Source organism: Typopeltis vanoorti, chromosome 12 (genome assembly GCF_054136105.1).
Source record: "Typopeltis vanoorti isolate ZY-2024b chromosome 12, IOZ_Tvanoo_1.0, whole genome shotgun sequence".
NCBI classification, from domain to species: Eukaryota; Metazoa; Arthropoda; class Arachnida; order Uropygi; family Thelyphonidae; genus Typopeltis; species Typopeltis vanoorti.
In genome coordinates this window covers 114,110,960-114,137,266 of record NC_143560.1, presented here as the reverse complement: position 1 = coordinate 114,137,266, position 26,307 = coordinate 114,110,960, and the positions used below count along the sequence as shown (strand labels likewise).

Genomic DNA, 26,307 nt, shown 5'->3' with positions numbered 1-26,307 from the left:
CCCCCCAGATTCCTCGGGTATATTTGCACTGTATCAAGAAAGCTGTTCAGTCTTGTAATGGTTTCACGGATGTAATGACGAGGGTCACAGAACACTTTTAAATCTTGATCTCGATTTCAATATACCGACATCTACAGGAGCGCAAGCAGTGTCCGATATCGAGGTCTTCAGATCACAAGTGTAATCTGAAATTGTACGATTTCTAACATTTGCTGATATCTAGAACATTTACGAAACTTTTCGAATATCCCTCGTTACTGCAGTAGTTTTTATTTAATTTTTCCAATTGGAATCGTAATTTATGCCAAACGTAGACGATCGTGTTTCATTAGCAATGTGAGAGTTTGACTGGAACAACAGTAAACAAATTACGCAAATGGCTTTAATTGGTTACGCAGAAGAAATTTTGAAAGTTACGAACTTAATTAAACCTGTTTGCAAAACAATTTCACGAAAACCTAGCAACATAATCACCTCATTTCCTCATGCGTTAAATGCACGCGCATTTTAGAAGAGTATTTTCAGAAAAGAAACTTATGTTTCTTCTCTGAAAATAACTTATTATTGCATAAACTTGGCAATTTTAAAGGAGAAAATAAGATAAATGATATAAGTAAAAAATAATGAAGAATATTCTAGTTTATTCTTCACAAAATCCCATGAAATCATATTCACTACTACTCCTATCGGTCATTACCGTTTTCGTCTGTTTTCATTTCCTTCGTCTAGAAGATTCTTGATTCACATCCAATGCTTGCTAGTTCTAGGTTTTTTTTTTTCTTCTAATGATTTTACAATAACCTCACTTTGAGCAGGTTTCATTGTAAGCTCAGTAGGCATCAATGATGTCCTGTGGTTGAAAATATTTGGGTTCGAATCCCATCTAAGACATGAACGATTATCACGATTTTGCAACTGAAAGTGAGTTAGTTAGTCCCTCTCTCCCCTTTCATTCCTCAAACCAGCCAAAAGAACACACGCAGTAATAAACTGGCTTCATGTCCTTAGTTGTTTCCGTAATTCTAAGCAAGTAACCCACCCAACTAAGTTCCACGCACGCACTCAAACAACACGACAGTACGATGTATTATTGTTGTCGTTATGCGCCATTCAGTCGTTTCCGACTCTTGGTGATCTTGTGAACAAAGATTCTCCATCCCACTCGGCCTCTTGTCCTTTCTTTTAGCAATTGTAAGTTCTTTTACGTTGTCCATCCAACTATTTTGTGGTCTTCCTCTTCTTCTTATTCCCTCAATCTTCCCAGCATAACTACCTTTTTAATCCCGGCTTTGTTACTTTCCCTCTTAACCAGTAGAATCAACCGCACCAGATCTTCCTTAGTTTCTGCTATGAGGATTGTATCATCTGCACATCTTAAATTATTTATTTTTCTGCCGAATGTATTATACTATGGTAACATTATTATAATCTACATTCAGTAGCATCTTTCCACTGACGCGAGCTCTTTTGGGACTTTAAGGTTTGTAAATGGACCATATTTGAGTTATGTATTTATAAATCTGCAGTCACGCAGTGATGTCAATCTAAGCATTTGATACACTTGAGGAATTTTTGTACCAAAATTGACTGAAATAGGTTTCATATTTTAAAAATCTATTTATAATAAAAACATGGACAAAACATATAAGACAGTATAGCAATTCTACTTCTATCGGTAGTATGTGTGTGGCTATCTTTCGACGGCAATAGTGATCCTGAAATATGCCAATTACTTCAAATCAAAGAACAAGGTATACGCGCTTTCAGTTTGACTTTCTCACAGCACAAAAGAGTAACGAAAGGTATTTCATCCCGCCATCTTGTTACTTTAGAGTGAGTTTTAACTGAACAAGGCCTCCAGAAATTGCGGTGACGTATTCATAGTAATAGTCACTAGATTTGTGCATTTTGCGCCCGCTGAGCAATTTCCTGAGAACCCTTCTACACAGATCAAACGCTTAGAAGATCTTTAAGTGTTTCGCTGTTCTATCTAGAGTAACTCGTGTGAGCTAACGTTGGCTAGAAAGGGAGCAAGATCAAAGGTGACTTACTTGGTGGCCTCAGGTGCAGTTAGTGCTTCATTGTTCAACGGTGTATAGGATGCAATTCATCGTTGAACAAACAACTAATAACAGGATTTTCCTGAAAACTATCGAGCTCACTGTACACGAGGGGTGGCAGCGATGCCATCTTCGTCTTTTCCAGTTGTTCATCGAAACTAATGAGGAGTGCATCCAAACTTCTGAATACTTAGTGGTACAATATCATCAGGTGTTGAGATTTATAATCAAGAGAGAGCGGCCTTTGCTTGCCATACTCTGTCAAAATCTTCTGATTCAATAATGACAGCCTATGCTCAATGTCAATTAGTGAACACTTAAATGATGCGGATGATTGCCTATCCGTTTCGTTGTGAACGAAGCGCTTGCGCAGATTCCTTTCAATAAGCGCAGTTTTTTTTTTTTTAGTTCGAGGTCAGACTTGATTTGATGTTCGGGCATACGTTTATTAAACGTACTAATTAATTAAAATTAAAATTAAAATAAAAGTAGAATTAATTTTAATTAATTAATTAAAAATTAATTAACTAACATTAATTAAGTTAAATTAATTAAGAGTTATTAAATTTGTTTTTGATTAAATGGGAAAAAAAGGTGAATAGTTGATCAGTGACAGAAAGCAACGATAGCAAAAGTGTTAGCAAACTGACCAGTTTATAAATTATTATTTATAGTATATTATTTGTAAATATTCTTTTATCTGCGATAAAACATGGTATCCAACATTTCGCGTCGAACAGAAACTCGGAGCTTAGAAGATACGATCATTTTCCATTTTTATTTGACACAAAAGAGCGATGTAACTCTTGATTACATGGAAAGAAAAGAAAAAAAATTCCTACAACTAAATTCTATTTTTATTCTCGAAATTTATCCGAAGAATCGAACAGAAATTTTTCTTCAAATAGAATTTGGGTTATTTTATGGCTGATCTATTTCCGTGTGCCAGTTCGACTTTAAATAAAAAAAAAAAAAATCTTACCTAAACACGAATACGTAGGCTAAGAATAGAACTAAACGTATATTTTAGCTTTAAACTTAACAATAATTTAAATACCAGAAATGCTCTAAAGAGTAAACTGCACAGTCGGTTTTGTGCTTGTCGTACGAAAGCCACACGTACCTCGCCGCCTCTTAAATCAACATACAGTACCACATTATTCGTAGTCGGATACGCCTGCATTGCAATCGGTCACGGTCTGTGATCACGTTTAAAGAATGTTCGATCATCTGTAACATCTGTATCCGAAACAGATCTGAAGTACTGTTTACAGTTAGCTCAGATACTGATAATCACGTGGTCCTGGTTTTGGATTATTACGACAACTGATGAATCAATTACGGCTATTTACTACTAGTGTCGAGACAATTCAGGTCGTGAGGCATTTAGTATATCTGTCAACTTCCTGTCTTTTCAAATTTGGCTGGATAGTTTGTGGAGAAAACACAAATAATAATAATTTCTTGCCACCGATTATCGGGGCATTGGTCGAAAAGGCATAGAATGTTTTCTTATAGTGCTTTAATTTCATTTACTGAATGAAGAAATATTTATTCGGTTAAAACTATGGTATGATGAATGGTTTCAGCAGCATCCACGACGTCTTAGAATCCAATTACTTAACACTTGGTGGTCGATTAATTACGCCTTCGCTTTGCCGCTGTCAGTGACATGCTATGGGTGTATGTTAAATAAAATAAAAATAAAGTAAGCGGTAGGTTATATTTTCATCTCCCAGTGTGTCATCATGCTTACTGAAGTCATGAAAACCTTGTTAGGCTCCAGAACAGAGTTTTCCCCCCCTTATGTGAACTCACGGAAACTCACCGTAAGTCCAGGGATTCCTTCTCGTAGGATTCCTCGAAAGACAAAAGAAAATGTATTTAATAATTCGTCTCTTTTTATGTGATTCTCACCACTGAAACATTGTACCGTGAGTGGGTTAAGGATTTTTTTTTCATCATATTTTAAATATTATTTTGTATATTTATTTATTTTTTACCTGGAACTTTTTAAAGCCACTTCAGGTCTGTAATAAGCTGGACGCTGGCTTCACACCGAACGATGAAATTCATCCTCCACCTAAAGACAATCACAAACATCCGAGCTCGCAGCGGGATTCGAACCCGCCGCATCTTAGTTGGAGATCGGATACGCTAACCAATCAGCTAACCAGACCATCAAACCACGTCTGCTTTTAACTCTATCAAATAGCTCCCTCAGTTTAGTTTCTTAATCCGATACATGAAAAATAAAAGTCAAAGCTTTGCTGAACGAAACTTTTAACGTAAAAAATAGTCGAAGTTCAGTCCAGGACGCAAGAAACATTTTATCATTTTTTTTTAGCAGGCGGGTTGAGCCGATCTCATAAAGACGACGATTTTCTTTTTATCCTTCAAAAACTAGCTCATTTGCCAAACAGTATACATGAAGATAAGATTCTGCTCTGTCCTAGTAAATTAGTAGTATGGGTGGCGGTAGTGACAAGATCAAGATCAAGATAAGATAAGGAATCGTGACGTGAATGTTTGTTGTTGTCAGATGAAGATCAGTGACGTCAATTGTTAGTTGTAAATAAGTGACGTTATTGTTTTGAATGGAAAGGAAGATATATTAGTGTATAAGGAATCGTGTCGTGTCGTGATTGGTGGGACACTTCTGACAAGATCAAGATAAGATAAGGAATCGTGACGTGAATGTTTGTTGTTATTGAGTTTAGAATGTTTGGAATTTCGGAAAATAAAAAAAAAAATAATAAAAAAAGAAATTGACGGGATATATAAACTGCGGGTTGTTGATGTTTCCCTTCCCTTTTTCATCCGTCCCATAGGATGGGTTGAGTTTCCTAATGAGGGGTTTACGACGAATTAATACAGCTGGTTCGTCACTGCTGCATCCTCTAAGAGTATTCAAGGTATTCATGACTGTAGATCCTTGTGTGTTCACGAGGCGTTTTCCTGTTCTGAGGGATGAACAACCCCAGTTTCCGGGTGGGAAAAAATCCCTCTACCGACGTATAACATTGGATAAAGGTTCCTCACGTCTTGGACTGGAATCGAACCCAGGTCTTTCCAACCAAAGGACATCGTCCATACCCACTGAGCTACGGAGGCTCTTGTTGATATTTAGTCATCATTATTTGTATACCCGTATTCAGAGCGCTGTGAGAAGTTCCAGTTATTGAAAGTGCCGGGGGGGGGGGAGAATTCACTCCATGCGCTCACTTTGTCTGTCTGCCAGTCTCCACTCTTAATTGCTCATTTTTCATGAATTCCGTTCGATAGGTAGTATGCGCTGCTTGAAAAGAAGTCAACAGACACCCTAGTGTGAGGAACAAGCAGCCATGGCTCCCACCTTAATAAGATGTAAAACCTCCTTTTGCTGCGATGATCGTAGCAATCCTATGGGGCATACTTTCCACAAGTGTACGATGGATCAATAGGAATTTTGAACCATTCTTCCTGTAGGCATGCAATAGCATCCTGGACTGTTGTGGGGCGGACGTCCCTCGACCTCACCCGATGCTCCAGTTCATCCGACAGATGTTCAGTAGGGTTAAGATCAGGGCTCTGGAGTCCAGTCAAGTGTGGTGAGGTTCATGTCCACAAACCATGCAGTTAGAGCAGCAATCTTATGACATTGTGCATTATTTTACTGAATGAGACAATGATCAGTTAAGTAGAAACGTCAAAAAGTGGGAAGCATTGCATTTTCCAGAATGTTCAGATACCTCTCGGAGTCCAATGTTCATGGCAGCACACACAGAAGTTTGAGGCCAAACCAGGAAAAACAAGACCATGCCATTACACCGCCACCTACGAATTTCATAGTTCGGGTTATGCGCTCAAGTAAAAGACGCTCACCAGGAATTCGCACACCCGTTCATCTGTTCGGGAGGGTGTAGCTTGATTCGACGCTCCATAACCCTGCTTTCCAAGCTTTCACGTCCCACTGTACACGCTGTTTGCACCACTGAAGACGACGCTACATTGGTTTGGGTAATGTGGAGCTTGCATATTGCGGTTCTACCACGGAAACTCATGTTGTGAGTCTCGGTTCTTAATGTTTTTGTGTAGATTCGTGTTCCTGTCGATGCTCGGAACTCCGCTTTCAACAGGGCCTACGAATGATGGTTTTTACATATTATTCTTCGTACCACCCTACTGTCACGTTCGGTGAGTGTGGTGAGTCGTCCACTGCGGGAAGCACTTGCAGTTGACTCCCTTCGCTTCCATATCGGTATGGTATCACTGATTGTTGACATGGAATGGCCCAATTTGTCAACAATTTGCCAAACAAATAAGCCTGCAACATGACATCCTATCGCAACGCCTCTTCTAACTCGGTCGTTTCCCTTCTCACAGCCATTTCATCTGTGCACAGTTGCACAGACTTGGGAGCATCATATTCCTCCAATTTAGACCTGTTACAAGCACGTGACTCGTTACATGCAGAATGCATCTTGCCCATTGGGGTGTCCTGATTTTCTCGAAAATGGCGCGTCTTGTTTAAATCTTGCCAAAACGAAGGAAGAAAACTATACTTAATACAAGTATTATTGCTACAACTAATGGCATGACGAATGATTTTCTTCGTTTCACGATTACCGCATTGTCAGTTTTGATGATTTTGGTTAATAATTTCTCATTGATAATATCCCATAATTTCCCATTATCACAATACCGTCATATTGTGATATGACGTAGCTGATTCACGACTGTACAGCTTATCGCCAACCCTAAAGAAAGAGGAGCAACTTGGATATTTGTGAACCAGGCTAGTCATTGCGAACTTTCATGTTCTAAAGTGTTAATCTGTGAATTGCATGGACTAATTCCAGAAACTTAACCGAAATATTAAGAAAGGCTACCACGCCCAAAGCATTAGCTGATACCTTGAGCCTTTCAGTTTTATGCATACGGAGTAATCGCAAGTTGGTATGCTTATGGTCTATAACATGCAGAAGACAGTGTAAGGAAAAACAAAATTGTGGAATTTGATACCTCTAGGGTTGGCCGAGTGGTTAGCGTGTCCGTTCACCAACCAAGAGGCTGCGGGTTGGAATCCCGCCATGGGCATGGATGGTTGTGATTGTCCTACTAACTCTGTGTGGAAAGGGAATCTGCGATCCTACCACTACCACTTTATGCCGAAAACTCGGTCAGGTACAGGCGTGACCATACGGTGTCTACGGACGTCAAATGTGAAATTTTAATTAATTTTAAGGAGCCAAAGTGACTCATGTCGTTTGATTTGCATATTGTTCAAGTTTCACATATGAAAACAACTGCAACAACAAAATAGCTTTCCCTTATAAAGCTTACTTTGTAAAACTCTATAAGAAAGGAATACTGCGGACACAGTTCAGTCATACTGGCGTCGAAAGTACCTGCACTGTGGGTCATTAACACTCAGTGTCGCCTACAACAAAGCAAAGTTTGAAGAAAAACGATACCCGACAATTAAGTCAAGGCAGAAAATAGTTCAACCATTGCTGTTTGAAAAAGTTAGCAGAATTGTTGTTGAGAACAGTAGAAACATCTCGCAAAGGTTTTTTCAAGAGAACTGGATGACCATCCAGAAAGTATGGGAAATGTCATGCAAAATTTCGTGCTGTTATCCACACAGAAAGCTACCTCATGCTCAGGGCCGACCATCTCGGGGGTGCAATGCACCCGGGCCACATGATCGAGTGGGCACAGCCGGTACACATTTGCGGAAACGTATTTTTTATTTTATTTTATTTTATTTTTCTTCTTCTAATTTTGCTTATAACTAAAGGGTTTTCGTCGACAGTATTTTAGGGCCCCCCCCCAATAATAATAACATCTCTGTGTTTCTCTATTATATTAGGGTTTTTGCTTAACCCTTTTGATGCGTTTATGGAGTGTATAAATATTAACAAACATGATTTCGTTTTTACCCTAAAATGCCTGATTCATCATTACTTTTTTTCTAATGTTACACATTTATATCATTTGGCTCGTTATCGAAACCGTTGAAAAAATATTTATTATATTCTTTATATATGGTTAGTCTAGAGCACGGGTGGACAACCCTTAACATGCCTGCCAAACGCGGCACGCCAATGACTTTTTTTAGCACGCAACCCAGGGCTCATCTTAAAAAATAATTAAATAAAAAAATACATTTCAAACATCTTCGCTGACACATATTTTAACTTAATATAATACAATTTTATTAAGTACAGCTATACCAAATAAAAATGCAATAATTAATTAAACTCTACCAACTGTTTCATAATAATAAGTAATAAGAAAATTAGAAACAAAATTCCTATTTCCAAGCCATCGATATATCTCCGCGATACACTGATGTACAAGTTTTGTCCAGTTCAGTTGTTGCATTATTCGTCAGGCATCCAGATGGCGTGACTCCTTTACCATCATTTGATATATCTTTTCATGTTTCGTAAAGAACGTATCCGTTTTCTAAAGTGTATTTGTATTTGTATTTTATTAAATCGTAAGTTATTAAAATATGGATTGGAAGTATTTATTGTCAATTAATATGTTTAACTTATTATATATAAAAGCAAATTTCCTTTACATTGATTTTCGGAAATAAAGTTTTCAGTTTTTTTCACAGATAGATGCTTGTTGACACACAAGCCAACAAGCAGTTGACTTGTGTGCATCCTACCCATCTGCTTTCTTTGTGTGCATCCCACCCATCTGTTTCTTGTGTGCATCCTACTCAGCAGTTTCCTTGTGTGCATCCTATCCAGCAGTTTCCTTGTGTGCATCCTACCCAGCAGTTTCCTTGTGTGCATCCTACCCAGCAGTTTCCTTGTGTGCATCCTACCCATCTGCTTTCCCATTATTTCAAGCAAAAATTAGCAGTAATTCACAAGACTTGAGATACTTAATGGACAATCCTTCACGAATGACTGATGAACAGGCAGCCATGGTACTTGGCCGGTAAAGATATGTGCATATATGATTGGTGCGGTATTAACAAAAGATCGCGCGAGTCAAAGATAAAAGTCAGCAGACAATTTTTGAATTGAAATGCTACTTCTCTTCAACTTTCATTGAATATTCATTGTATATTTCCTAGCTTTAACACGTTTACGAATTTTAACACTTTCTGTTGATTTTTATTGTTGCTCTGCATTTGAACTAGGGGGGGGGGAGATCCCACACAAAAGACGCGTCTGATTATACAAACATTTTGGGTACAGCAAATAACGATGTAAACAATAATAACGATGGTGATCAAGTGAATATAAATGATCCAAGTTTGTGGCCAAATATTATAACTGATAAATTTAGATTATTTTGTGTTAAAACTGGACCTAAACAACATCATCAAGACGCATTCGTTAAGAATGTTGAAGGTAGATCATTTTCTGCATCGTACTATTTTTAAAAAAATGATGATCTCGAATTACAGATGCCAGTTTTCTCCATTTATTAAAACCACATATAAATCGTGTTGATTGATCTTTTCCTCTTCTTTTGGAAAATAATACACAACAAAACAAAATACTGAGTCTTGAGCTTTTGTGTAAACTAACCAGATGCGAAGCTGAGTTTCACCATTTGGCATTTTTTTTAAAATAGTACGATGTAGAAAATGATCTACCTTCACCATTCTTAACGAATGTATCTTGATGATGTTGTTTAGGTCCAGTTTTAACACAAAATAATCTAAATTTATCAGTTATAATATTTGGCCACAACCCTGGGTCATTTATATTCACTTGATCACCATCGTTATTATTGTTTACATCGTTATTTGCTGTACCCAAAACGTTTGTATAATCAGACGCGTCTTTTTCGACGAATCCCACAGTTTCTACATTTTCGTTGAAAAGTTGTGTAGCTTGTTTGGAGTTTTCTTCTTCTGTTGAAGTTTGAATTGCAACTGCTGAAGTCATAGCAATTTCGTTGTCAGATTTATTTTGTAGCCATGGAAACAAATCTACTTGTGACTTTTTGAGATTTTTCTTTTTCTTTTTTCTTTTCTGCTGATTTCCTTTTTTGACACCCAGAGGGATACTTTCTTGGGTTAGGCTTTGCCTGTCGAATAAATTAATAATATTAAATATTTTTATCCCATGAATTAACAAAACGTTAAATATGTACATACTTTTTACAATATTACCAAATTTTAGAAACACTCAAGGAATGTGTTTATTTTTTTCATTTGTTTACTTCAGTACATCAGTTTCACCACTATCTATCACTATTAGCTGAGTTGAGATCTAATCATGTGCAGACAACACTTCATACATACATACATCTTCAAGGCCCACTCTTCCTAATTGGGTTGTGGGGGCAACAGCTGCAAGAGGAACTTCCAATGGTCACGATCCTCTGCCACCAAGCTCAGGTGTTCTGGTGGGATTCTCAAACGTGTCCACCCAAGGTTTTGGATATAATCTATCCAGCGAGTCCTTGGCCTTCCACGTGGCCTCCCACCTTCTGGATTGGCAAAGAGGGCCTGCTGGGGGAGCCTCTCTTGTGGCATTCTGACCAGGTGCCCGTACCAACGTAACTGTGATCTCTCAACACGGAGAAGCAGCTGTTGAGTATTGAGAGTTTCCCGAATTGCAGAGCTTCGGACTCTGTCGAGTTTTGTCAGCCCCGCAACCTCTCGAAGGAACCTTATTTTAACCGCTTGGATTCGTGTCCGCATTCTTTCGGTCATTACCCAACTCTCATGACCATAGGTGAGGATGGGGACATAGACTGTATTGAAGACAGCCAGCTTTGCCTTCTGGCTTAACTCCCGCTTCAATACTACCCAACGGCCAAGCTCCCGCAATATTGAGCTTGCTAAGCCAATTCGCGTATTTAGCTCTACGTCCCATTTTCCATCATTCGTGAATATGGACCCAAGGTATTTAAACTTCTCCACCTGTCTCATTGGGACTCCACTTATATTTAGAGTGCACTGGGATGGTGGTCTTGAGACCACAAACGTTTCAGTTTTGGCCACACTGATCTTCATTCCGGCGTCTGCACAAACAGCTACAATCCTATCCAGGGTCCGCTGGAGGTCATCTGTGGAAGAGCTAAGCAGAACTAAGTCATCTGCAAAAAGCAGACGTCCAATGCTACATTTTTCAATTCTGACACACTCACTGCCTCGGCTGTGCCTTTCAATCCAGTCCATAAATATTATGAAAAGGAGGGGTGACAGAACACACCCTTGATGGAGGCCAACGGAGACTGTGAAAGGTTCAGACTTTGTGCTGTTTACTCTGACACAAAACTCTGGGCATTCATACAGGGACTTGATGGCAGCTAATAGTTGACCATCCACTCCATACTCCTGTACTACTTGCCAAAGCTTATCCCGAGGAACCCGGTCATATGCCTTCTCCAAGTCCACAAAACATGTGTAGACATTCTTGGCATATTCCCAAGATTTCTCTTGCCTTAAAGTGAAGATTTGGTCATTTGTGCTCCTACCAGGACGAAAGCCACATTGTTCTTCCTGGAACTTTGACTCAACTATGCTCCTGCACCGTCTTTCCAAGCACTTAGCATACACTTTCCCAGGCAGGCTGAGCAGAGAGATGCCACGATAGTTACTGCAATCCTTCTGGTCTCCCTTCTTAAAGACTGGTATTATTATGCCTGTCTGCCATTACTTTGGTGCTCGCCCAGATATCCAAGCAGCCTGACACACTTGAGTCAGCCAGAGAACACCGTCTCGATTTAAGGCTTTTAGCATTTCGGGCCGAATTTCATCATCGCCAGCAGCCTTGCCCGATTTTAGCGATTTTATTGCTAAATGGACCTCTTCTGCTGTGAGACTAGTCATTGCCCCGATCTGCACCTCTTGGATGTCCACAACTGCTGGGACACCTGGGTTAAGAAGGCTCTCAAAGTATTTCCTCCATCTGTGGAGGATATCCTTCTCGGTTGTTAAAAGTGCACCATCAGAGGCCTTAACTGCCCTTGCTCTGCACGATTTCCTCTCTCGAAGGCGGCGGATGGTCTGCCAGAATACTTTGTTTGCATTTGCATAGGATGAGTCTAATATTTCTCCAAAGGATTCCCAAGCCTTCTGCTTTGCTGTCTTTACTGCCTTAGCAGCAGCTTTTCGTGCCTCAGCATACCGCAAACGCATCTCAGGTGACCTGACTCTAAGCCATGTTAGGTAGGACTCCTTTTTTGCCCGGAGTTTTTTTCGGACTTCTTGGTTCCACCAAGGTGTCCTTTTCTCACTGCCCATTGCCACGCCGAGCCGCTTTCTGCCACACCATGAGAGTACAGAGGCAGTGACAGCTGTTCTGAACAGCTTCCATTCCTCCTCAACATCTGCAGTATGCTTGGGAATCTCTTTGAACCTTGAGGAAATGTCATCTGCAAAATTCTTCCTCACAACCTCATTTTCCAATGTCTCCCATTTCACGCGGTATAGCTGCTTAGGCCTACCAGCGTTGATGGTAGCATCTGGTATCTGAAGCCGTAGAGTGCACACAACAAGGTGATGGTCAGTTGACAGTTCTGTCCCTCTCCGCACACGAACGTCCAACACTGAGGAAAATAGGCCTGCTGAGACTATAAAGAAGTCAATTAGAGACCTTTGTTCTAGTGCATCCCTGTACCAGGTATACTTATGGACTTCTCGGTGCTGGAAGAAGGTATTCATTATGGACAAGCTGCTAGTACAGCAGAAATCCAATAATTTCAACCCATTCGCGTTAAGGTCAGGGGCACCGTTCCTCCCAACCACACCCCTCCATGTCTGGTCATCTGTTCCAACATGTGCATTGAAGTCACCCATTAGCAGGATTGATTCCATGTCTGCCATCCTGTCAAAAGCAGCATCAACTTCCTCTAATTCTGACTCCAGATTAGGTGCATAGGCTTGCACCACAGCAAAAAATCATGGTTTTTCATCTGAAGCCTTAACACACATACCCGTCCCCCCAATGGGATCCACTCAGCAACACGGTCTGACAGCTGGGGGCTTGTGAGTATCCCCACACCCGCCTGAGCAGACATTGTCGGGCTCACACCAGAGTAGTAAAGCTGCTACCCCTTATCCAGGTCGACAGTTCCAGAGCTTCTCCTCTTGGTTGAAGAAAGCCCGACTAAGTTTAGCCGGTAGCGCTTGGCTTCCTCAACTAGTTCCAACTCCTTCCCTGTCAGAGAGAAGATGTTCCAGTTGCCTAAAGCCATAGTCTGGTGCCGTCGTCGTTGCCATTTCCGTCCTTTTGCAGAACCATTTCTTTGCGCTGCCCCTAAACACCTCCCCAAACGGGTAGCGGGCCCATTGATGAAGTTTCATCTAGCAGAGTGCTGAGGAGTGGTGTCTAAGGGAGACTGTAACATATTTTTCGAACGGGTCCCTCTGCCTAAAATCCGAACGTGTCCCTTGGTAACCCGCGCGACGGACGATGCGGTATGAACATTTTTTGATGGCCTGATCATGTTACAGTGTTTGATAATGTCCTGTTAGCACAAGACGAAATGACACAGAAAAATAGGAAAGATTCCCCTCGAATACTCTAACAGCATTCAGGGGAAGGAGCAAGAAGAGAAGAAAGAAAGAAGCAAGGGAGGAAGAGGAGGGACCAGCCTACAGATAATATAACAGATGTATATTACATGAAGTAAGGCATGGTCCAGCATCAGGTACCTCAGGTTTGCTACACCCGTACTCACTAAAGTGAGCCCCTGAGCCCCACTTCAGGATTATGAAGACAACACTTCATAATCCTGAATATTGATAATACATTTCACATAGCTTTAAAAATAACTTACCGTATTTACTGGAATATAACTGGTCCTAACGTATAACTCGCACCCCTGATTTTACTTTGCGAAAAAAAGAAATTCAAAAGTTTCGCGTAACCTCGCACAGAAAGAAAAAAAAAGTTTAATCACGTTCACTTCATGGCAATAGTGACTCGCTTTCCTTGGCAAACCATGTGCCCTCCATACTAGCCAATACGTCTGCAGACGCCAGTAAAAGCAGGTCGTTTTATTTTATCACTGAATAAGGTGCAAACATTTGTAGTCTGTGTAATATATTTCTCAACAAATAGTGCAATTAGAGACAGCTGTGATAAAAATGGTACTAACTAATGAATCGCATGTCCCTTCCCCAAAAACTATGCTATTTAGTTGCAAGCAAAACTATATGCTGCACTGGCAAACACTAAAATCTAGATGTGTGGGAGTCTGTTCCCCCCCCCCCCCAGCTCAAATGCAGAGCAACAATAAAAATCAACAGAACGTGTAAAAATTCGTAAACGTGTTAAAGCTAGGAAATATATATAGTGAATATTGTTATGGCACTTTCAGATATTGAATTTGGTTGAAGAGAATTAGCATTTCAATTCAAAAATTGTCAGCTGACTTTTATCTTTGACTCGCGCACCAATCATATGCACATATCTTTACTGGCCTCATACCATTGTAATATATTCCGTGTCTTCTATCTATTTCCTCACTTAGTATTACTTCTTGCCCCCTCCCCCTTTATTCTGCTGCTAGATAGACCTCGTTTTTAAGATCTATCTGGCATGGAAATCCCTGAGCAATCATACACAAATCAATTAAGAAATTTATTTAATTTTCTGACTGTGCCACTTAATTGATCTAATTTATGTTAACAGTCAGGGCGAGAAGAAGACAAAAACTAATCTAACACTTCTGGACAATTCCCTAAAATGCAAGTCTTGGTTCGCTGTTATACTTTACTCCCGCAGGTTCGTTAATTATTTTCGAGATAGTGCATTGGCTTAGGAATTAGAATCAGGCAGTTGAAAAAAACAAAACATATTTATTTTAACTTCAAAGACATGATACAAAGCATAGAAAGAATGATTAAATACTGACTTAAACAAAATGCACCCTATATCACACTTTAACTAACTATCTGAACATCATAGATTATAACACTTTTACTAGCAAAATTACTCAATCTTACTTATCACAGAATATCTTCTATGGGGCAAATATAGCTCATAAGCATGCACAATTGTTATAAGCTTGTTAACACAGTTAATTCTCTTCTGTTACATTTACTTCTTAATTGGAATTCACTTCATTCACATTCACTTCACATATAGCCGCCAGTTAACAATTAGTCTCTTTCTTTCTATTTACGATTTCTAGACACAATCGTATCGCATAGTGCAAAACAAAACGAGGGCTTACTTGTTAACAATTTCCCGAGAGGAAAGTTCGATTCCTTAATGATACACGTTCTATCAGGTCAAATCCTCGATAGTTTTCCTTCGAATTATGCACTAGAGTTCTGCCATGGCTATCCGCAGCCTAGAGCGAGCAGGTGGCAGAAGTACATCTGGCATCGGCGGCGGGAAAACTATCATCCTTCTACTCCGGAAGGAATACTCGTAGGTGCTGCGCTAAAGTCCAGAAAAGGTCAGCCACAGGTCGGAAAAAAAAAAGCCTTGAACCACGTGTTGTATTGCCTTTTTATTCAAATCACAGTTCTTTGTTCTCAGTTAGGAATATTCCAGGATTAGCCATGAGCAATGAATGAACCTAGGTCATCGCAGGCCGTTTGACCTTACGATCTTTTTGGCGCTCGGCGCCAAGCTCTTAGTAACATTTCTTAGCAGGTGCTGGTGCACTTTTAGCAGCATATACATCTTTACAATTCTTTTATTATTGCAACTACTTAGTACATTCTTATATTTTATTATTCTAGACAAAAATATAATTGAAAAATAATTAGCGAAAATTCTTTAATCGAAACTTATTTCTCGCGATATTTTACCAAGTCCACCCTTTTCTCTGAAAAAAATTAAACTGAAAGGTTTAATTTTTTTGTTCTTTGATTCCCTCGTTCTCTGGAGATGACCTTGACTAGTTCCTTACACTTTCAATTTTTAAACCTCTGTTGACACATACGACAACTTGTCGTATGTGTCTCCATCTTTATCTAGGTAAAGTGTTTTGAGGAATGCTCGGTTCTTGGGAATATGGTCACCTCTCTTAATTTTTTCATATATATTCCTCAACTCAGGGTCACCTCTCTGAGCCTTTATAATACGGGGCTTGCCCCAGGTTTGGCGATGAGGAGGTTTATATAAGAATTTTCCTAAAGTCTCAGCACTGCTTAGCTTAGTCATGTTACTGTCTTCCCTCTTAACAGGGTCAGATAGTGCAACACTGGAGATCGTATATGTTTTAGTAACCATTCCTTTTTTGAGACTTCCGTTTTCTACAAGATATCGAAAGAGTCATTCGAGTCAAATCGGTACTTTTTTTTCTTTCTTTCTCTGTCTAATCATCTTTCTGTCATTATTCTTGGTTCTCTTGTCCACTTTTTTATGCCTGAGATCTAGGATTGCTGCTGCCATTTTGTGCGCGTTTAATTCCCATTAGGGAAATATTCCCTTTTTGGAAATCACATGAAAAGCCGCACTTCTGCAGAAAATCTAATCCCAAAATAATTTGAACGCTCGGACGAGATAACATAGGAAGAATTAACACTTCTTGGGAAACGTTCAAATTAACTCAGGTAGCTTAATGCCTACCTTTATCTTTCTCTGAGTACATACTTCAGATTTTGAGATACCTGTTAGCTTGATTGGCTTTCTCAACTCTATCACGTTATTTGTGATACGGATACATCATACTCTCTTGAAGAATGACCCGGTTATAGCTGAAACGTGGGACCCAGTATCCAGTAGGATATCACAAGGTATCCTTCCTACCAAGCCTTGAATAATTGTCATAGAACTATCAGGTCTCTTCTTATTAAACATGACATTTGATTCATATCTCATTCCTCTAGGGGTGAGTTACTCTTCATAAAGCAGTTATTAGCTAAATGTCCTACCTTGTTACAGTTGTAACATTTAGGTGGCTTTCTTCTGTCTTTCTCTTCACTACCCCCCCCCCTTTCCTGACATGGATTAAATTTTGGGGCCATCATTTTGAGCTCGCCTAATTCTTTGATAATGGCGTTTAATCGCTCCATTACGGGTTGATGTAACCTCTCTATTTCATGCTTAATTAATAATCTTACTGACTCCATATCACCATATCAAAGAGATCAGTTACCTTCGGTTTGGTGGTCAATTTTTCTTCAGTCACAACCTTAATATGAACCATGTTCTCTAGGTTCATGGCCTTTCCTTCCACTTCTCTTGGGGGGTTTTCTTTCAGCATATCAAGAACCTTTTTTGAGTTACAGGTGGAATCCCCTGTTTTATACAGCGTACTTGTTTGGGAATAGAGGTGGGATGTATATCACCAAGCATTTCCTCTCTGTCTCTGACTGCAAGGTCATTAGTGTAGGTGCACATTTCGTTAGTGCAGGTGCACTTTTAGCAGCATATATATCTTTACAATTCTTTTATTATTGCAACTACTTAATACGTTCTTATATTTTATTATTCTAGAGTCTAGAATCTAGACAAAAATTTAATGTAAAATAATTAGCGAAAATTCTTTAATCAAAACTTATTTCTCGCCATGGCTGTCTGTTCATCAGTCCTTCGTGAAGGACTGTTCATTGAGTATCTCAAGTCTTGTGAATTACTGCTAATTTTTGCTTGAAATAATGGGAAAGCAGATGGGTAGGATGCACACAAGCCAACTGTTCTCTAAACAGGAAATAGCACTTGCAATATATGCGGGGATTTTACGAAAACACCTGAAAACTTCAGTTTCCGAAAATCAATGTAAAGGAAATTTGCTTTTATATATAATAAGTTAAACATATTAATTGACAATAAATACTTCCAATCCATATTTTAATAACTTACGATTTAATAAAATACAAATACAAATACACTTTAGAAAACGGATACGTTCTTTACGAAACATGAAAAGATATATCAAATGATGGTAAAGGAGTCACGCCATCTGGATGCCTGACGAATAATGCAACAACTGAACTGGACAAAACTTGTACATCAGTATATCGCGGAGATATATCGATGGCTTGGAAATAGGAATTTTGTTTCTAATTTTCTTATTACTTATTATTATGAAACAGTTGGTAGAGTTTAATTAATTATTGCATTTTTATTTGGTATAGCTGTACTTAATAAAATTGTATTATATTAAGTTAAAATATGTGTCAGCGAAGATGTTTGAAATGTATTTTTTTATTTAATTATTTTTTAAGATGAGCCCTGGGTTGCGTGCTAGAAAAAGTCATTGGCGTGCCACGTTTGGCAGGCATGTTAAGGGTTGTCCACCCGTGCTCTAGACTAACCATATATAAAGAATATAATAAATATTTTTTCAACGGTTTCGATAACGAGCCAAATGATATAAATGTGTAACATTAGGAAAAAACTAATGATGAATCAGGCATTTTAGGGTAAAAACGAAATCATGTTTGTTAATATTTATACACTCCATAAACGCATCAAAAGGGTTAAGCAAAAACCCTAATATAATAGAAAATACACAGATATTATTGTTACCGGGGGCCCTAAAATACAGTCGATGAAATTCCTTTAGTTATAAGCAAAATTAGAAGAAGGGAAAAAAAATAGGTTTTCGCAAATGTGTACCGACTGTGCCCACTCGATCGTGGGGCCCGGGTGCATTGCACCCACCTCACCTCCGAGATGATCGGCCCTGCTGATGACAGTGAAGAGGGGTTTGAATTATCATATTCTAAAAGGCATACGAACAACGTGTCTTGATTTTTCATGATACCAAATATACCTCCTGGATCAATTCAATTGGAGAAGGAAGCCGGTTGAAGTTGTTGAACATTAAAATATCCGAAGAAGATAAATTAAGGTGCGGACACATTATATGGTGAAGAAATGACACAAGATATAGGAAGGGAACGTGCATTAGGGATGAGTATATAGCAAGTGAAGAAGCGAAGAGTGAAGTGAAGTAGAGAAGAGAAGAGAATGTGTGAAACGAAACAAGAATGCTGGGAAGAGGAAGGAAATAGAAGAGCGAAAGAGAGCTGTCCCGCGTGCAGGTTACAGCGAACTACTGCATTGATATGTGCAAAATTTCCTTTTGTATAGAATGAGAATGCAAAATACCCAGCTTGCTCCTGGAGCGTGAATTTTTCCGGTATCATATTCTGAAAACAAATCCGTTGCAGCATTCCCAATCACGTAACCAAGTCAAAAGACAAATCAGTTTTTGCTTCGACAAGCTGCTGAAAAATTCTGGCTTTAGACATATTTTATTGTCGCCCTACTTCGTGAGAGGAATATCGGGCGTGCTGTTCGCAGAGATTCTATACAGTTCAATAACAAAAATGTAATCTATTTCCTTCTGCTTTTCTTTATTATCCTCTAAGGCTGGAGATAATGATGGAAGTGGAATGGATAGCACAGAGGTCTCGTTTATTGGCCATAGGCTGTTAAGGCTATAAAACATTTGATGAATTGACTTTCATTTCTTTTTCTTTTCTTTTCTTTTTGACAGAATTTAATCGATTGTTTAGTTTGTGATACATCTTTTCAGCCACAACTTGGATTTCGCATTTTCTTAATCTGTTGTGCTGGGTTTCGGTGTTTATAAATAAATATTTCTTACTAGTGTTCGAATGAGAAAAAAACAGAACTATATTATTTATTGTATAATACACATAAAGATAATGTCGCTGAAATATAAAGCGTAGATGTAATATGGGCCCGCAGTTTTATAGGAATATCATCACAACCGAGATAGTTGAAATTTATAGAATAATTTTAAGTTGAATACAGAAAACCACATTTGTCTGGGATTTGATGTATGCATCACCGAGTGAGGCGTATAGGGAGTTCTGCTTACTTACGAACTAGACAGGAATTCCTGTAATTATGTCTGAAAGATTATTCAGCTTTTTGAACTAAATGCAGGCAGAAATACCCAAATTACTGTTTAGCATTATAAGAAATAATTTTCCTCTTCCAAGAACGCTGTTTCTTAACTGAATTGGAAAGTGAGGTTTTCACCAGTCTCGACTGGAAATACAAGTTTTTTTTTTCCCTCCCGCAAAACAGACAAACCGGCTGAGGATCTGAGAATACTCTAAACAACCCAACCCAGCTCAACCAGTCGCGACCTCCAGATGCTCCTTTAGCTGCCAACGAATCCCATTAGTCAGTCATTAACGTTGGCATAACGAACCCTTGTAAATGAATCGCCAGGTAGTATTCCAACGACTATTTGGCTTGCGGATACATTCGCTCTACATTAAAGTTCAACGACAACATAATATAAACATTATTAAATGCATAATTATTGGTGTTTACAGGAATAACACTGTATTTGTTCACAGTAAATCGTATTTTGTTCTCTGTGTTAGAATCTTCTGTACAATCTTGCAGTGTTTCGGTCGAGTGGCTAGAATCTTCGACTCTAAAATGTCATCGTTTACATTGTATGTTTTCACATCCCTGAATGTTAATAATGTAAAAGCAATTCTTCGAGAGCGAGAAAGAAAAAAAAAACAAAAAAAAAAAAAAGAAGAAAGAAAAGACTGCATTCGAGTCTATCCAACCACACGTGGTTTTGCGTTCCAGCTAGGGAACGCTTGTTATGACAACCAGAACCGAATTAGCAGGGAGAAGTAGGTCGCCTCAGGCAGTGGTGTTGGGATAAAAAGGGACAAAACATGAGCAGGGGATGGGACTTGGAAGGAAGTTAAAATCCATGTACAAAACATATTTTCAACATGAAACTACGAACAAAGAATATTTTGTTCCCTTTCTTTTGAGTCTAGCCATTTTAAGCAGAAAAAGTTTTCAGCACATATATAGACAAACAAGTATTCGTCATCGTGATTAACTGTACACTGAATGCAACGATGAAAACTATTATTTAAAAAAAAAAAATTTTTTTTTAAAAATGGACATCATTGGTTAAGGCCGATCGGAACTAAACATATTTCACATTTGTCCTGTCAGACCTCTTCTAGAAGGACTTATTGCTCCAATCCAAAGCACGTAATTATGGTCCAAGGTTCAGTAAAATCGACTTAATCGGTAAAGGTGTGTGTGTGTGTGTGAGAGAGAGAGAGAGAGAGAGAGAGAGAGACTTGCAACAACGGAAGCTCCTTGTTCGAAGGTAAAATTAATTGACTTGAAGGTTATTGCTGTCTGTTACTACCTGATAGAATTATTCTGCAAGCGAGGTTCACTAGCCACGCTTACTCGAAGGCACGCATTTTTAATTTTTCCACAGCTTTGTTTATATAACTGAAAATGAATTTTAAAATTAGCGCGATGAATACGTTTTAGAAATAATAAATGGCTTCTTCAGATGCCTCATACAGCACAGTATAATCTTCTCTGAATTCGGAGTATGATTTTATATTTTCTTCTCATAAGTAAAAAAAAAAAATTATTATGAACAAACAGGCTTATTCATGGCTATGCGTAAGAATTATTGATCTCTAAACGCACGTCATCCTTCTTAACATGCCCAGTTTCTGTTGAGATGTCTCAAGCAATCCGGGATGCTACCTCTTCATCTCACTACGGATGACCATAGCGAATAATGGTCATTCATTTATCGGTAGAAATTACGGTATTATTTTATGCGCCACAAATACAGTCACAATCATAGAATAAATGATAATGGTATGTTCACTACAGCTTAAGTCGATAGTTAAATTCCTCCCTCCCTACCCCTCTTCGTTCGGTACGATTATCTTCAAACAATCCATGCATTTACACTGAGAACAAAAATATTTCAATAGTGAATGCATACTTACAAGGTATGCGGTTGACGGAGGTCACGACTTCAGGTGGAACTTGGGGGTCATTGGATGTTCACTACGACACCACGCCTATCGGATCTTCTCCATGAACACAGTTCGTGGCACTCACAAGAAAGATGCTATCCCCCATGCATTGTAGATATGTCTTTCTCGATCCTTCACCGTTCCACAGATGCCGTACTGTGGGTCTTCCTTACAAAGACAAAGGTCGCGGATCGTTGCCGGAACACCTGCGGCCGTAGATGAGTTTCGCCGCTTTCTGCTGCATGCTGGGAGAACGTGCGCCGTTTTCTCTTTATGGCGAGCCAGAGGCAACAGCGAGTCACGTGAACACTCTCAGAAGCGCATGAGGCTACTGCCGTATCGTTACGTGTGCAAGCGAAGCCTCCACCTCGCTTGCCATCTTCTGGTCTAAACGTCAACACAGATCCTTCGGCAGCCAGGGAAGTGGAGAAGGCTTCCTGCGACGTCGTTAAAGGGTATGGTGATCACTGTTCTGAACGCGATTAGAAATTCTGAATGTGACATCTGTAAGTGATTATGTTGTGAGTGCAAAAATAACGTTGAGAAGGGAAAAAACAGCTCTGAAATCATTATTACGGGGATTTTGCTTTTGTAGATTTTTTTTCGAGTTCATATCGGGACAACAACAACAAAAAGAAAAAGACACGGCAAACACGGGTGTCAGCTATGATCTAATAAATATGTATCGAGCTGATAATATAATTATCAATAAAATTAATTATATACCCGTAATATCCATAACAAGATTATGAAATATTAATTAAATTTCATTTAATGAATAATCATTAATTATTCATTAAAAGATTATGCACTATTAAAAACGATGATTTAGCATAGGGATGGGGGGGCGGTTGAAAAGTAGCTAAGCAGTTTTGCCTTGTTTATAGAAAATAGATGAAAATGTGTGCTGTAAACCTGAGTTCACATGTACGATGTGTGTGCGTTTATATAGAATACATAAAATCAGCTTAAATGAAATCAATACACGTATAATTAGCAGCCATTGGAGATAGTTATAACATGTATAAGAAATATAAACCATTACGATGCAAGAAAAAGAAAAACACGGCTAATGGTGATCGATAGAGACGATGATTCACCGCAAGTGCTTCTAGCGAAGTGGATGGTTCAGGTTCTGAGAGAGAGCGAAGGGAGATTGTCGAAGAGCTGCTTAGCTTGCCTTTTCAATGGGTACTAGCGGTTTTTTTTTTTTTTTTCATGAATCAAAGGACGTTTTTACTATAACTTTAAATAAAAAATCAACATTTTTTTTACTTAAACATTTCTAAAAGTCATATGCATGTCAACAAATACAGTGATTTTGATTAATATATTTTTAGCGATCCCTTGAACCGTGTTCCGCGATTTAATAATAGATCACAAATTAAAATTAAAAAATATTTTAAGCTGCATATCTGTGCAGAGTATGTCTACCGTTCATGCAATTTTTAATTGTTTTAACACGAAAATTTGTAAATCGAAGACTGTCTGTATTATCAAATTATTTTAATTCCACATGCTAAGAATTTCACGGCTATCATGAAGTAAAAAAATAAAATAAAATAAAATAATAATAATTTAATGATTTTACTGTTGGTAAATAAAATATTGAATTTTGACTCGCCTTTCTGAGTTCTCTGCAGTATTCTCTTGGTTTATGCAGCAGGTTGAGTAAGAGAAACATCGAAAAGTTTTTTGCCAAATGGACTTGTCAGTTTGGAGATTTCCCATGGACAAAACTTATTAGTTTATTGGTGTATATTTGTAGTATGCCACCGTACACTTGCGTTGTTACTGCGGACTTGTGATAATTCAGTTCAATTGGCTTGATTACCTGTGGTCAATCTTCATTCGTATAGCTGACCTATTGATTGGAGAACTCTTATTAATTTTGTATTGGTTATTTCACAGAGCAGGGAAAATAAAAGCCGTTATCGTAATAATATTTTTCTCTGTTCTCCAGTCTTACAATGTAGATTGCATTAAAAAAAAATACGAATATTTTCTGCTCATTCACACTTCAGTAACGAACACCTTTCTTCAGAATTTGTAAAACTACATTGGTTTTTATTTGTTCATTTATTTTATTTTCTTACCGCACAATTACTGACCTTTGAAAGCCTAGACCTTAGCTAACGTCTTAATCTATTATATGGGTTATGACGCTGGGTTGTGTGCTGTATCATCCATGCTTTCCGATGTAATTGTCTTAAATCTTTTCGGGATTGCATTATCAGTCGTTTAATAGAGGACTATCCAATAACGCGTTCTCACTTCTGTTCTTAAGGCCCCTCCGCAATTTGTGGTGCTAGATTTATGCAGCGACAAAGAGCGAACATCACTCTTGCAAAGTGCCTGAAACAGCGAGTCTCAGCCTCAAGAATCTTTTCATGGACGGCTTCAAGAATCTTAGGCTGTCTCTTGTCATCGTAAAGGTGATTCCTAGAGCGAATTTCGCCGAATGTCTTTTCGTAGAAATTCGGCATTCGAGGATGCATTCGTTTCTCTTGGATGCTTCGAATATTTCCATTATTCTTCTTCGTTCAGAAGCATAATACATTCTGTGCTGCTTGATGATCTGAATGTTCTGTTACGTCATCTCCATATCAACATAGGCCGCAGCTAATGCCTACAGTTGCAATTTTGGCTGTAGACCTTATTGCAACATTCACTATGCATTGCGTCTTTCCAAAAAGCGTTCTTCAGAGGCAAGGAGGTCGAAGTAGAGTGATTTGTTTAAAAACTGTGCGCGCCTCCTATTAATCATTTTCGTCTAGTTTTCTGGTTAACTATTCTTATAGCCTCATAATTGTGAGCTGTATATCAATTATGTCAAGTGTCTTTATTGACTCGTATAATAATGATGATTTTTGGGTGGAAGCAGTTAGTTGCGTTCACAGTAGTTCATTTCATCCACCATAAATATAGCAGAATCGTATAATTATTTAGAGAAAGATACTGATCTCACGTGCTATTGAAGCTATTTCATGAAATCCATAGGGAGGCTGAAGTAATAAAGATATTTTCCACAACTGGAAAAGCGCCAACACTTCCGTATCGAATGACATGAGAAGACTGATGGCATGTTTGCCAACTGAACGAATTAATTGATTTCTTCTCTGTGTATTCTTAGAGAATTTTGAGCACGACTCACCCAAAGAACGAACTGCCTTGCCACGCTTGTTATTCTGAAATACAGATACACTGAGTAGCAAGTTTGTTAGGTACACCTGCCTGAAATATGTAGCGCCCTTCCAACTTAGCCTTCAGAAAAAGCTGAACTTCTGGAGTGGACTTCATGAGGCTCTGGAAAGGTTTCATGGATATGCTAGCATGGATGCCAGTCATATTCCATTGGCTTAGAATGGACTGAGGAGACCCCCTCTGATGAGCAAATCGTTCTCTTTATTTGCTCTGTTGAGTTGAGATCCGATAACTGTACAGGCCAAGAGGTATGCTGAAGTCATATTCTTCCTCCTGAATCCATTCCCCTACGGCGTGTCTTGTTACGTAGCGCATTATTTCCTGAACTGCCCTTTACCAGATGGATAAATATTACTGTTTTACATTATGAGAAGAGGTCACTACCCAGACCGGTTTCAACCCTTTTTGAGGTCTTATCAGTGAGTAGGTAGACCTGGGAAGGTAGACCTCAAAAAGGGTTGAAACTGGTCTGGGTAGTGACCTCTTCTCATAATGTAAAACAGTAATACATCTCCTAGGAGCTGCGTTTTACATTATGAGAGAATATTAAGGACATTGACAGAGCTTGCTCCACCTTTGCTCCGAGTTGCCCTGGTGTTGTACTACCCAAGTGATTACTTACACTTGGGCTCGCCGATAGTTTTTTCGGCATGAAACTCTAGGATTACGATGGATTTCGATCCGAGTTTCGTACCCGGCTGTAGACTAATACTGTAGACCATCTCCCTTAAACTTAATTTATGTCGCCTGTAAAATAGCCTTTTGACTTCTTATACCTTAAGTTTATTCATTCTTGTATTTATGAGAAACATGAGCCTGATGTGTCCTAGCGATTGCCTCAAATTTGGGCATATATTTGAAAGGCAAACTCTCATTTCCTCGTCAATACATTGAAGAGTTCCTCACTTTTTACACTTAATTGTGGTGAGGGTAGAAAATCCTAATTCACATAAATATGATGTTGAAAATTGTAATAAAATGTTCAAACCTTTTTTAGATATTGACACATATTCTTCTTTTATAGAAATCCAAAAGGCTTCAAGAGACAATTCCTTATGTTTAATCATCAATTCACGATCAGTGGATATAGCTGCCAGTTCTTCTGTTAATGTTAAACCAAAATCACTTGAAGTTTCTATAAATCTAATCCAATCGTATTGTTCAGTGTTAAGTGATGGAAAATAAGAACTCAATTTTTCTTCTAAACTTGTTAAATGTTCAACTATTATTGGAAATGTTTCATTTATGCAAGTGTTACTTACAAATGGAAACATTTCCAAATTAGCTTCAACAGCTTTTCTTTTCCAAATTAGCTTCAACAGCTTTTCTTTTCCAAATCTGTAGTTTTCTCTGAAA

The 26,307-nt window shown here is 38.6% G+C and overlaps 1 protein-coding gene across 1 annotated transcript in view; it reads right to left on the bottom strand.

Annotated features, from left to right (window-relative positions):
- The window catches only part of LOC150101145 (uncharacterized), an 85,344-nt gene extending 63,330 nt beyond the window's left edge, over positions 1 to 22,014 (bottom strand). Inside the window, exon 1 of the mRNA XM_090401367.1 lies at positions 21,718 to 22,014. The gene's annotated coding sequence lies outside the window, so the exon portion shown is untranslated. The remainder of the gene's footprint in view (positions 1 to 21,717) is intronic.
- Between the last annotated feature and the right edge of the window lie 4,293 nt (positions 22,015 to 26,307).